Source organism: Mauremys mutica, chromosome 10, assembly GCF_020497125.1.
Source record: "Mauremys mutica isolate MM-2020 ecotype Southern chromosome 10, ASM2049712v1, whole genome shotgun sequence".
NCBI lineage: Eukaryota > Metazoa > Chordata > Testudines > Geoemydidae > Mauremys > Mauremys mutica.
Genome location: NC_059081.1, coordinates 17,753,426 through 17,766,508, shown reverse-complemented (window position 1 = coordinate 17,766,508; position 13,083 = coordinate 17,753,426). Strand labels below are relative to the sequence as shown.

General features: G+C 41.0%; 1 protein-coding gene across 3 annotated transcripts in view; it reads right to left on the bottom strand.

Moving 5' to 3' along the window:
* ACMSD (aminocarboxymuconate semialdehyde decarboxylase) overlaps positions 1 to 13,083 on the bottom strand; it is a 79,223-nt gene that overhangs the window by 61,378 nt on the left and 4,762 nt on the right. For 2 of the 3 annotated variants that reach the window (XM_045032331.1, XM_045032330.1), the window contains exon 2: positions 2,074 to 2,238. The gene's annotated coding sequence lies outside the window, so the exon portion shown is untranslated. The remainder of the gene's footprint in view (positions 1 to 2,073; positions 2,239 to 13,083) is intronic. The other variant, XM_045032332.1, reaches the window with a different exon arrangement.

Here is a 13,083-nt window from a genome sequence, read left to right as displayed (position 1 = left end):
TGTTGCTTGCTATTCTTTTCAGATTTTAAAAAGGATGCCAGTTTAGAGTTCCTACAGAAATATCTTCAGAACAATATCAACAGAGCAAGATACACAGAATACAGTGCAGTAAGTCTGGTAAAAGCATATTTTAACGCATGACACATTAAATGATGGTATTCTGTGCAAGGGTCCAAATCTGCAATCCCTGTGCAAACCCCAAGCAAATGGGCCAAAATGGCACCACATCCACAGTAAAGCTAGACATTTTTAAAATAAGAGCCAAGCAGGCTTTTGGGCCAATGCAATCAATCAATCCATCCATCCTGAATTTATCTATTGCTAAGAGACAGTTCTACTTCAGACACCAATGGCCACTGCTGCATGTTCCTTCTTGGAAGGACTCTGGCTGCCACAGGAGCAGAATTTAGGATCTTCTCTCCCTCATCCGATATTGCAAGGACAGTAAAAATCTAAAGTCCACTCCCTTAGTTTAGCCATGAGGTTCCTGGGAAGACCAAGTTTGCCACTTCAGTCCCTAGTGGCAACCTCACCAACAGCTTCAGGGTGTCAGCTGTCAGCACATATTTGAAAAGTTCCAGTCCAAGCTCATTTAGGTGCCTCTGTCCATGTTACAGAGCAGCATGTGTGCAGAGGATGGAAGACACAGCACAGTTGTGTTACTGTTCTGAGTTTGCCTGGAATAAAGGAGAGTCTATGGCAAAGCATACCTCATCCTAATCCCCGTTTTATTTAGCCCAAATAGGAGGGCCTGCGTGGGGAAATGTTGTAATTCAGGAAGAAAGTGCATTATAATGAGACTGACTCAGCCAAACCATTTATCTCCTGCATGTTCCAGTATTTATGTTTACCTAGTTCTTGAGCATCCAGATGCCGCAAAGCCCTTTCCAATATCCCCCACCCCCGACCCCTTAGTTTCTTCCATTTATGCTCAGGTGATGAGCTATCTGGACCCAATTACAGCTATACCTTACTGGAGCCATTAAGAAAAAGAAGAAGTGACGCCACCTGAACTGCAGCTGTCTCAGGAAGTGTGGAGGAATGAGTGGCTCACAGAAGCTCTATTTCAAAATCCCAGCATTGTACATGCAGTCAAAATCTGTGTGGCTGCCCTGACTGCAGCTGCACACAGTTCTAGCAAAATTTTCAGCATGTTTAGTTCAAATTCATCTTTGTGAATTGCCACCATCCTGTGTACACAAAAGATCATGCACCTGTAAGCTCCAGTGTTTGTACATTATTAATTGTACTTCACCACAGCATTAGAGGCCTCAGCTCCACTGTGCTAGGCACTGCACAGACATGTAACAAAGAGATGGTCCCTGCCCTGAAGAACTTACAGTCTACATAAGTTTGCATATAAGATAATTCGAAAATGTGTCCCTCACTGACTTTTATGAAAGCAGGATCAGGCCCTTGAATCATGAGAAGGCAGGGAAAGGCATGGAGAGTTAATCCAGATAAATGAGGAGAAAAATCATAATTAACAAGACAACAACCAAGCTGATGTACTTAATACAAACAACAAGAGAGGAACTAAACATTTGCTTTTATATAATGTGCTGTATCTCAAGAGAAAAGGTACATTTACAGGTAAAAAATTTGCTAGAGTAAAATTGAGATGTCCTGGAAAATGAAATGATAAAGAAATCTAGGTCTCCCTGCTTAGAAATGATTTTTCTTTCCTCCTGAATTTGACCTTTTCTGAATGTAGAAGCTTTTGAAAAGAAACTATTTTCTTACTGCCACAAAAATAGTATCTCTCTGATCCCACCGTGGTTCGAAGTTGATGCAACCTAACAAGTCATGTTACAAAGAGGGTTGTAACCATACACCCCCCAAATACCCATTTACATGCTGATATACTTAATGTGGAAAGAGCCAGACATCTGAAAGTAAGACTCCCTTGTCTGAGTGTCAGGCTGTAAAAATTAATTACAATCAATCGAAAGGTATTGCTTTTTTGTAAATACACCAACAATTTCTCAAAATGCTTATTCTTTAAAATAATAATGTGAAAACAAAGTGAATCCAATGGGATTCTTGTGGCTTGAGAGAAGGTACAGAACTCACAATTTGCAGGCTTATGAACTATCAGTGTTCTGTGATGATGAATACGTAGTCTAGATGGAAGAAAAGAAGTTGCCTGCTTCACCTGTCAAATTATCTCCTGCCAGTTGATTAATTTGAAGGGCATGGGCATCCGCTCTGATGAAAATCGGCCTGTATTTTAGCCGCCTGTGAGAGACAAAAATTGATTTTTGTCATTACTCTTGTAATATTATTTTTATCTAACCCTAACAATTCCCTAGAATTACTATCTACAGAATCTATTACTTTGGGAAAGCAAGTAGCTTTAAAGTAAATTATTCCAAATCTGAACTGCTACCTCTAAATAGGCCAGACTCTGTGATGCTACCCCTCTAGAAAACATTTGGGTACAAATGGGAAACCGGTTCTGTAAGATACCTGGGAATTCAAATCTCAAACAACCTAGATGAGCTGTATGATTCAAATATCAAACCACACCTTCAGCAAATGAAAAAAAGATTTGGAACACAGGGGGATGTATGCAATTTCTTGATTAGGAAGAACAGTCACAGTCAAAATGATTATTTTGCCAAGGACAACTTTTTTGTTTCAAAATCTTTCTATAATCACCCCAGATACAATTCTAGCAGGAATACAGAGAATTTATATGGAATAAGAAAATATTGAGAATGAGTGCAGATACTTTACACTGACCCTTAAACTGGGGGTTCTAGCGGTTTCAAATATTATATAGTACTATCAAGACAGCTAGTTCAAAGCAACAGCTGATTGGAGGTGTTCTAATCCAGATAAACACTGGCTCTTTATTGAACAAGAAAATTGTGGCAGTGCAAATTTTATTAGGGTACTACAGATTAACAAAAAGTCACACTTTCCAGATATGTATACACATTCTTTAGAAAAGCCTACTCATAAGAACGGTCAGTTTGGGTCAGATCAAAGATTCATATAGGCCAGCACCCCATCTTCCGCCAGTGGCCAGTGCCAGGTGCCCCAGAGGGAATGAACAGAACAGGTAATCATCAAGTGGTCGATTCCCTGTCATCCATTCCTAGCTTCTGGCAAACAGAGGCTAGAGATACCATTCCTGCCAATCCTGGCTACTAGCTATTGATGGACCTATCCCCCATGAACTTATCTAGTTCTTTTCTGAATTCTATTACAGTCTTGGTCTTCAGAGCATCCTCTGGCAAAGAGTTCCACAGATTGACTGTGCGTTGTGTGAATAAATACTTCCTTTTGTTTGTTTTAAACCTGCTGCCTATTAATTTCTTTTGGTGACCCTTAGTTCTTCTGTACTCTATGGGTTTGGGATAGAATGGATATAAATCCTTTTTTCATTTGCCAGTGACACTCATTTCAAATAGTCCAGATTTTTCAACCTAAATCACAAAAAGGTATTTAAAAGATTAGGAGAGTCATGAAATGCATACAGTTGGCCAGCTGTTCTCCAAAGAAACTTTTCTAACTTATTTAGAATTCAAAACTAACTAACTTGCCCGCTCTCCCAATGGTACAGCTTCTAGTTGATTAGGAAACAAAAAAATTACAACAATTTTATATCAATCAATGTTGGCAGACAATTTTCCTATCAAAGAAATGTCCATGTGAGATATAGTTGAAAAAAATTTGGATAGACAAATTATTCTAGAGGAAAGGGCTTTGATCTGAAAAAGAGGGCCTGCAACATCAGTTGGTAGCACAATAAAAGGACATTTCTGTGAGACATTGTTTCAATGGTAGCTCATACCAATCAGGTTAAAAAACACAGCGAGATGAATGGGGATACATTTTGGAGAAATTGTGGTGAAAGAGGAGATTTTATACATATATGGTGGACATGTCTTATCATTTGTGAGTACTGGGGTGTGATTTGTAACCAGATATTACAAACCGTTGGATATTTATTACCAAATGATCCGGTTGATAATCCTCCTGGAGCTTGTCTTCCTAGTGGAAATGGTCACACACAAAGCAATGAAGAATTAATCTAATCTCTCATCTGCTAGAACTGCAAGAGTACTGATAGCCTCACACTGAAGGAAAAAATAAATCCAAAACTAGAGAAATGGTTCCAAAAAAATATGGGACGTTGTTGTAATGGAAAAATCAATGCATCAGTTACATACCCAGCAAAACAGACAGAGGACAAATAGATTCTTAGATATTTGGTTACTATTTATCCAATACTCAAAGTACATTTGCCTGCAAACAAACAAAAAACCCAAAACCCAGCACACCTGTCAATTTTTTTTTAATATGAACGTTTTATAGACACACCTGGTTTGATAAATATGAGTGGAGCCAGTAGTTTCACTCAGCTTAATAAAATCATAAGAAGCAACAAATCCTAGTGGTGGAAAGAGGTTCACTTTGGGCTTGGCTACACTTGCAAGTTGCAGCGCTGGTAGAGGCTTTCCAGCGCTGCAATTAGTAACCGTCCACACCTGCAAGGCACATCCAGCACTGCAACTCCCTGGCTGCAGCGCTGGCTGTACACCTGGTCAGGTTGGGATGTAGCGATTGCAGCGCTGGTGATCCAGCGCTGCTCATCAAGTGTGGACACACACCAGCGCTTTTATTGGCCTCCAGGGAATAAGGAGATATCCCAGAATGCTTTTAACTAAATTACTCTCTTTGTTTTGTTATGCAGCCTCTCTTGTTTTGTTGTGAACTCCAATCGGAGCTCCGTTGAATTGCTTATCTAAAAAAACAAACACTGATCACAGCAAACAGGAGCTATCTGTACCTGGCTGTGAACGATCAAATGAGAGGCAGGGAGTGAATGTTTGCTTGACAGAGAAACAGCGCTGGATGCAGGCTGTTTGCAATTAAGACTAAGGGTTCGTGAACATTTTGTGATTTTTCAATCCAGGAAGCTAACACACAGTGTTGGCTCCAAAAATCCACTCTCTCTATCTTCCCTGCTCCCTGTCATAGTACACCAACCTCCACCCCCCTCTTTTGAAAAGCACGTTGTTGCCACTTGAATGCTGGGATAGCTGCCCATAATGCAGCACTCCCAACAGCGCTGTAAATACTGCAAATGTGGCCACACACCAGCACTGGTAGCTGTGAGTGTGGCCACACACCAGCGCTGTTCCTGCACAGCTGCATGACCAGTGCTGTAACTCCCAGCGCTGCAACTTTCAAGTGTAGCCAAGCCCTTTGTAATATGGTAACTTCCTGCTAAAGAGAGATTTGATTACCATATTACCACATAATGTTTCTTTAAACAAAATGTTTAATAAGCTCAGTGTTGCAATGATTAATATTTTATTTTTGAGCATTACATGGCAATGACTTGTAAACCCATTAAAGCTTCCTAAATAAACTTTCTAAACACCCAAACTCAAAAAACCAAACCAAAACAAACATAACAACCACTTCCCCATATTCATTAGATCTCTGCTCTTTTTATGATGGCACTTTGAGTTTTCATTCTTCCTTCATTGGTACAGTGGCATTTATCAATATTTGGGGCTCGCACTTGCTAGGTGTTTTTTGTCTGCATGAAGCAGCATCAATATCATACAGAGGGAGAACGAGCGGGTAGCTGATATTATTTGCCCTCAATTTTACAGAGGTCACTGTGTGCTACATGCTATTAGGATCATTAGTTCAAGATGTGCATGTTATAGGTGACATTTCATATCCCAAGGATAAGACACTTGTTCCATTTTACTCCGGAATTACTTCTTTACTACATGCCCTTGTTTTGTATTTATTTGCAAAGATTAAAAAAATGCCAACGAAAAGAGAATTTTTAGGCCTTAATTATATTGAAGACAACACCAATACAGGAGGAAACAAGTAACTTAATCTAGACACAGAAACCTTAATGGATAATTTAAAGAATCTGTTTTGCAGCTTCTGGGATTAATAGCTGTGTTGTAATATTCTTTTAATTTTATTTTATTTTTAAATTTGGTGAAATTTAATTTAAATTTAAACTGGTGAAAAATGCCAGACTGACAGGCCTAAGAGACTGAATCAGGCAAAGGGATTTAGATACATTTCTTCAATTAATTTTAATAGGAAAGGTATAGCTAACTGCTCAAGACAGATTTGAAAATCTCAACCTCAGTTTCTTCTACTTATCCACAGAACAGGAACAGCATAAGCATCAACAGTGCAAACTTCCTCACACTGTTCCCAATCTTGGCCCAAAGGGCCCACTTCTAGGAGTAACAGGGTAAATCAGTCATTCAATCCTCAGCCTGTTTGCTGAGCATGCCAACAGGAGTAGCAATTAGTGCCAGTTGTGGTGGTGGTGGTGATTTTTACAGGATGGTTACCTTCTTGTCTATTGGGACTGACACTTAGTTTTTGCTTCAGAAATATCTTCCAAGATTGAATGGGCTACCATTACTTGCTGTTGTAGACTGAGGACAGAGACATATTGATGTAAATAACAAATGAACACTCTCCTTTGAATGTCAGGCTGGAGCCATTTGACAGAAGCAAAGGAATAAAGCAACAGTGCTTGTACTAGCATACTGCAAAACAATGCCTTAGAGAAATAGGATGCATAATTACCAGAAATAAGCAGTTTTTCTTAGTTTAGGAGATGCATGAGACATGGCCTTGCACACAGACATGGCTGAATGAAAACAGTATTGCCTTTGCTGCTGCTTCTTAAAACACAATTAAATTGTTACTGCTGAACCAGTCCATCCACTTTCTTCGTGGAGTACCCTTAACTTTTCCTAATAAGTGTGGTCTCATGCTGCACTCAGGCTATAGAGCAATGTGGAGCATTTATTAGGTAACACCAGTAAAAGCCAAACAAACTTCACTCTCAGGAGTCTCTGAATGCAGCATTGTACTCTGCTAATTCCTACAGAAGTGTTCAATCACTTGTGTTAAAAAGAAAAGAGAATTATTGTAAATCTAGAACAGATGCAATTCTTTAACCCTGAACAAACATAATATATAAGGGTACTCTGGGACTTGTTTACAGTTAAGATGGATATAGTTCAACTGCATTTAGAGTGAAGTAGAATAATAAACATTCTATACTTCTGTAGTGATCATTGTCAGACAGAAGGACCAGCACATGTTTTGCTATTCACACCCTTGGTTCTACCTGTAACCATTTACATTAAAAACCAGGAGTGGACACCAAAATACCATTAAGATCATAGATAAGCCCAGCTGTGAACAAAGGTTCTATTAAGAAACATTCCGCATTCTAGTCACAGTGTGTTTGAATATCCCAGTACTCACAGAGAGAAGCCATCCCAAAGTATGTCTGGCAAGTATTTATGGAGGCTGCTTCTGGTTCTTTTATTGTGTTTATTTTTGGATTCTCCTGCTTCATGGCCAGCAAAGATGGGGGGAAATATCAAGAATATTTGAGGGCTAAGATACAAGCCCTGTAACTAATACAGCTAGTAGGGAAAAAGTCTTCCCTTGTTTGTTAAGCCTTTTCCATTTGCTGAAGAACTTGCAGTCCCTGCACATGGGGTCTCACAGAAGTCAAACAGCCAACCTGAGAACAGAACCCAGGTATCATAAGCTCCCTGATCTAAGCCCTGTCCACTGAAACACACTGCCTCCATGGGCTGTAGGAGATGATGCCCTTGAAATGCCAACAGAAATAAGGGGTGCTGATGGTTTGGGAAATAGAACAGGACTACTTGTGGCACCTTAGAGACTAACAAATTTATTTGAGCATAAGCTTTCGTGGGCTACAGCCCACTTCTTTGGATGCATAGAATGGAACATATAGTGAGGAGATATATATACACATACAGAGAGCATGAAAAGGTGGGAGTTGTCTGACCAACTCTGAGAGGCCAATTAAGTAAGAGAAAAAACTTTTGAAGTGATAATCAGGATAGCCCAGTACAGACAGTTTCATAAGAAGTGTGAGAATACTTACATGAGGAGATAGATTCAATGTTTGTAATGGCCCAGCCATTTGGGAAATAGCTTCCAATCATAGTGATGGGTCAGGCTCTGTTTCCTAATGGCTAGCTTGGATACACAATGATTTAAATTAGATGCCTTGTTTGGGGAGAGGAACTTAATTGTGGTGCTTCTTTATGTTTTGGATTTTGCTTTGGTAAATACAAAATAGATCACAACCCCTCCCCCACCTTGAGCCCAGGGTAGGAAGTGCAGTGGCAAAATATCAAGGCAACAGAGCCATTTAAAATAAAATTTTCATCTCATCGTCAGCTTCCTGCTCCTACTGCCTACCCCTAAGATCAGAGACTCACTGTGCAGTACAAACACAGGAAGTCAACACCCCTGCCCTGAGGAACGTACAGCTTAATGTGAAACAAGCAACGGCAATTGAGGGCTACTAGCAAAAGAAGGGAAGTGGGGAAGGAGGATGAGGATACTGAAGACACTGGTTATGTAGGTAGGTATTGTACAGTTCATGGTTCTTGAGGGGTCCAAATCATCTGCAAAGTGTTTTTATTTTACATTAGATGGGTGTCCTTAAGTACTTAGCCATCACTATTTGTCTGATTTCCTGTAGATGTCAAAGCAATATTGCATCTTGGGAAAGGGACCTGCAGGGAGAGAGTAGTGGCTTATAGTCTTATTTGTCTCTCTGTTTATATTAAAAATCCTTCAGTCTGGATTTTGGGAAACTGCTTCTGACTGACTCTCCCCCCCACCCCAAGTACAAAACAAAATTGACAAACTAATTGGTTTATGGAGGGGATAAGGAGAGATGGAGGAACCTTAATGACATCTACAGCCCTGGCAAAAAGATGGAAATTAAATAGCCACATGAAAGGCTAAGAATGAAAGAAATCTTATACACAGAGCTTTCAGACATATTACATTGAACAGTACACCTTGCTCTGGAGCTCATTTGTGTGCTCTCAGGCAGCACTGGCTGGGTCAGAGAAGGAGGAGGACACCCTCCTTGGCCAGTTCAGGGCACCCTGCCCCATCCTCCCAGGAGCACAGAGGCCTGTGAAGAAAAGAGGAGCTACTGGTAGATTGTGGATAGGGGAGGCTAGAAAGAGGAAGAAAGTCTGAGCCAACACCATTTTTCACAATAGGCAGTGTAACCTTTTTGTTGGAATGGTCCCAATTAATATTATGTTGTTAAAAGTAAAGGTGCAAAAAAACAAAAACAAAAAACAAAACACCCCAACTTAGTTTTTAGGTTTGAGCCTCTAGAAAATGTATTTAGTAGAGGACCACTAGGTGACACTTTGAATGATACAACCAAACTTTATTAAAAGAAAAATGAGTAGCTAAGCAAACAGGCAGGCAATTACTACTTACATAAATACTACTGTTACACTCACACTCAAGATGAATTGGTGGATCAATGCAGGGCCAGCCCACAACATTTTGGCACCTGAGATGGGGAGCTCAAATGACGCCCCCCTGCCCCCTCGCTTGGGCCAAAACTTTTAAAGGTCTCAATTCTGCCTTCTTCCTGTTCCACCTGAAGGTCCACAGTCTGGGCCAGCTCATACTCTATTGAGATGGTTGCAAGGCCGAGCAGCCTCTCCTGTGTCATTGTGGAGCGTAGATGTGTTTTATTAACTTCATTAGCTTGGAGAAGCTGCATTCTCCACTGGCAACTGTTACAGGAAGTGTTAGAAGTATGAGCAGAGCAACAAAAGCATTTGAAAAGAGGGTGGTCATCTTATTTGTGCACATATATTCCAGAACAGCCTTTGGAGTTGATCCTGCTGAAATGTATCTTGAAAGGGCTTTCAGTTCATCACCTAAATCACTCACATCAATATCGCGCATGTCATCATGTGTCAACACTGTCTCTAGTGCCCTGCATTACTGGTATAGGTCTTCTTCAGGTTTAGCGAGGAGTTTTGGAACATCATACAACATCCCAAACATACTGCTGTATTCTTTGAGCTGCATGAAACTTCTTCAACTGACTGTATTGCACAATCTAGCACCTGGTTAAAGAATTCAACTTAGAATTGTTTGGGGTCTCTTATGGGATTATCCCATGCCTCATAATCAAAATGTCTTCTTCTTCTTCAGTGACTCTTGTATTCTTGAAAGGGTGGGAAAATAGCTTCAGTGTGAAGTTCCTCTCCCACCTTCTGTGCACTCTTCAGAACATTTTGAAATCCCTCATCTGACTGGTAATACTGTAGGTATGATTTTGCTTTGTCCAGTTATTCCATTGCTCCAGATATATCAAGGTCAACACCTTGGAGTCTCTTGCTTACAACATTTATTTCAAACAGTATGTCATACCACAACACTAAGCCACACAGAAATTTGAAGTTATGTATGTTTCTGGTGATTCCATTTCCCTCTGCCACTCTTCTCCCACGAACAGTTCCTGTCATAGCATTATCCTCCATAATGGCAACTATGGCACCATCTATCTTCCCAATTTGGTGTTTGATAGGCTTTATCGCCTCCACTCGACTTTCCCATCATGTGGCACTCAGTGGTTTCAGTGTCAGAGAGGATGTTCCCAGATGTTGCTTCAAAATTTGCCATCAATGAGCTGATGCAGAGAAAAATACATAGATGCTTTGAATTACATTAACAAATTCAGCATCCTCACTAGAAGTTGATCCTGCGTCACTGACCACCAAGTTCAATGAATGAGAACTGAATGGGACAAAAAAAACTAGAGGGTTTAACTCTTGGATTCGTGTCTGCACTCCTCTGTTCTTTCCTCTCATGTTGGCACCATTATGGTAGCCCTGACCTCTCATGTCAGCTATTGCAATTCCCATATCTTCCAGCTTTTTAAGAAGCACATTTGTCATACCAGCTCCTGTAGTATCATCAATGTCAATAAATTATAGAAAATGCTCTCTGACAGTCACCATTGCAGGGACATTTTCACTAGGTTCTGTTGTTGTTACAAAATGCACCATTAAAGTCATTTGTTCCGTATGGCTGATGGAATGGAAAACCTCTTATGAAAGGAGACTCAAAGAGCTTGGCTTGTTTAGCCTAACCAAAAGAAGGCTGAGGGGAGATATGATTGCTCTTTATAAATACATCAGAGGGATAAATATCAGGGAGAGAGAGGAATTATTTAAGCTTAGTACCAATGTGGACACAAGAACAAATGGATATAAACTGGACACTAGGAAGTTTAGACTTGAAATTAGACGAAGGTTTCTAACCATTAGAGGAGTGAAGTTCTGGAACAGCCTTCCAAGGGGAGTAGTGAGGGCAAAAGACATATGTAGCTTCAAGACTAAGCTTGATAAGTTTATGGAGGGGATGGTATGATGGGTTAGCCTAATTTTGGCAATTAATTGATCTTTGATTATTAGCAGGTAAATATGCCCAATGGTCTGTGATGGGATGTTAGATGGGGTGGGATCTGAGCTACTACAGAGAATTCTTTCCTGGGTGCTGGCTGGTGAGTCTTGCCCACATGCTCAGGGTTTAACTGATCATCATATTTGGGGTCAGGAAGGAATTTTCCTCCAGGGAAGATTGGCAGAGGCCCTGGAGGTTTTTCGCCTTCCTCTGCAGCGTGGGGCACGGGTCACTTGCTGGAGGATTCTCTGCACCTTGAGGTCTTTAAACCATGATTTGAAGACTTCAGTAACTCAGACATAGGTTAGGGTTTGTTACAGGAGTGGGTGGGTGAGATTCTGTGGCCTGCATTGTGCAGGAGGTCAGACTAGATGATCATAATGGTCCCTTCTGACCTTAAGCCTATGAGTCTATGTCAGGCGTGCAGTCCAGAATAACAAAGTAATATCTTGCTGACTTCAGATCTGCCACAATCTTGTTTGACTTTTGTTGCCAGTAACTGTATGATCTCATTTTGAATTGTTTTTCCAAGGTAGTGGTGTGTGTACATTTCTTCGGTGGTGACACTTCTTAGATGTTCCTAGAGTACAGCATCAAACTCAGCCATCAGCTCCACAATTTTAAGGAAGTTTCCATTATTTGGCACATACAGCTGATCTGAAGTGCCATGCAGTACTAGGTTTTGGATAGCAAGCATTCTCACAATGGCAATGAGTCTTTTCAGAACATTTTGCCAGTAAAGAGACTCTGATGCAATCTTTTCTTGATGCTGAACATCTATGGTGGCCTTTAACCTTACTCTCATCTCAAGCTCTTTCCACCTATGGAATGCTCTCTGGTGATTTGCTGCCTTCTAGTGGAATGCCAGATTTCTAGCCAGATTTTTCCAGTCTTTTGTTTCTGTAGAACCCAATGTGGCTGGAACATTAAACTGGAAGAGTTTGCAACAAAAACAGTATGCAGCATTCTGGGTTTTTGAGTACATAAGCCATTGGGGCTCTCCACTTTGTCACTATTGGGAATTTCAAGCCAGTAATGTGTTGGATGGAAACTTCTATTTTCATTGTCTTTGGGGAACATGAAGTTTTTCACTTGATGTGGCCCATGCAGTACAAGGAAGTCCTTCAGGCTACTGCTCAAGTGGGTCAACAGTCCTGGATCATCTAGACTTAAGGAACTTAACTCAGCAGCAGCTGTTTCTTGCACATCCACCACACTCTTCTCTGATCTAAACTTTTCTTCAGGTATGTGCATCCATTTGAGATGGATATAGGGATGCTGCAGTAGCTGCCAGGTCACCTGCACTCTGACTAACTGGAAGATCAGGCATCTCACCACCCACATCCTCACTGGGGCCAGAAGGCTCACCATGAACATTTGTGCCTATGTATCTCAGGAGAGCTCCTTCCTTCTTAGATAGAAAAGCTTCCTTTGCTTTCTTTCTTTTTCTGAAGAAAGAGGGGCGTTTGCTTCTTTCACTCATGATTGCTGTTCTGTGCCAGCTATAGTGGTTCTCAACACTCAGTTGAAGGGGACAAATAAGCAGGCTGGTAGCAGGGCCTGAGTGAGGGAAGATATCAGCGTCTTAAGGGCCTAACTGGCTCCTACTACTTCAGTTGACTTCCTGTTCTCCTCAAGTGGGTTCGGGGAAGCAGCAGGAAACAGGAAGCTCCTTGAGAAGCTGGTGTTAATCAGTCCAGGCTCCTGGGGGTGCTAGAGAGGTCTAGGCTCCTCAGGGTGCTTCTCTTCCTCTCTCTCTCTGCAGCTCCTGCCCTGCTGCTTTCTGTT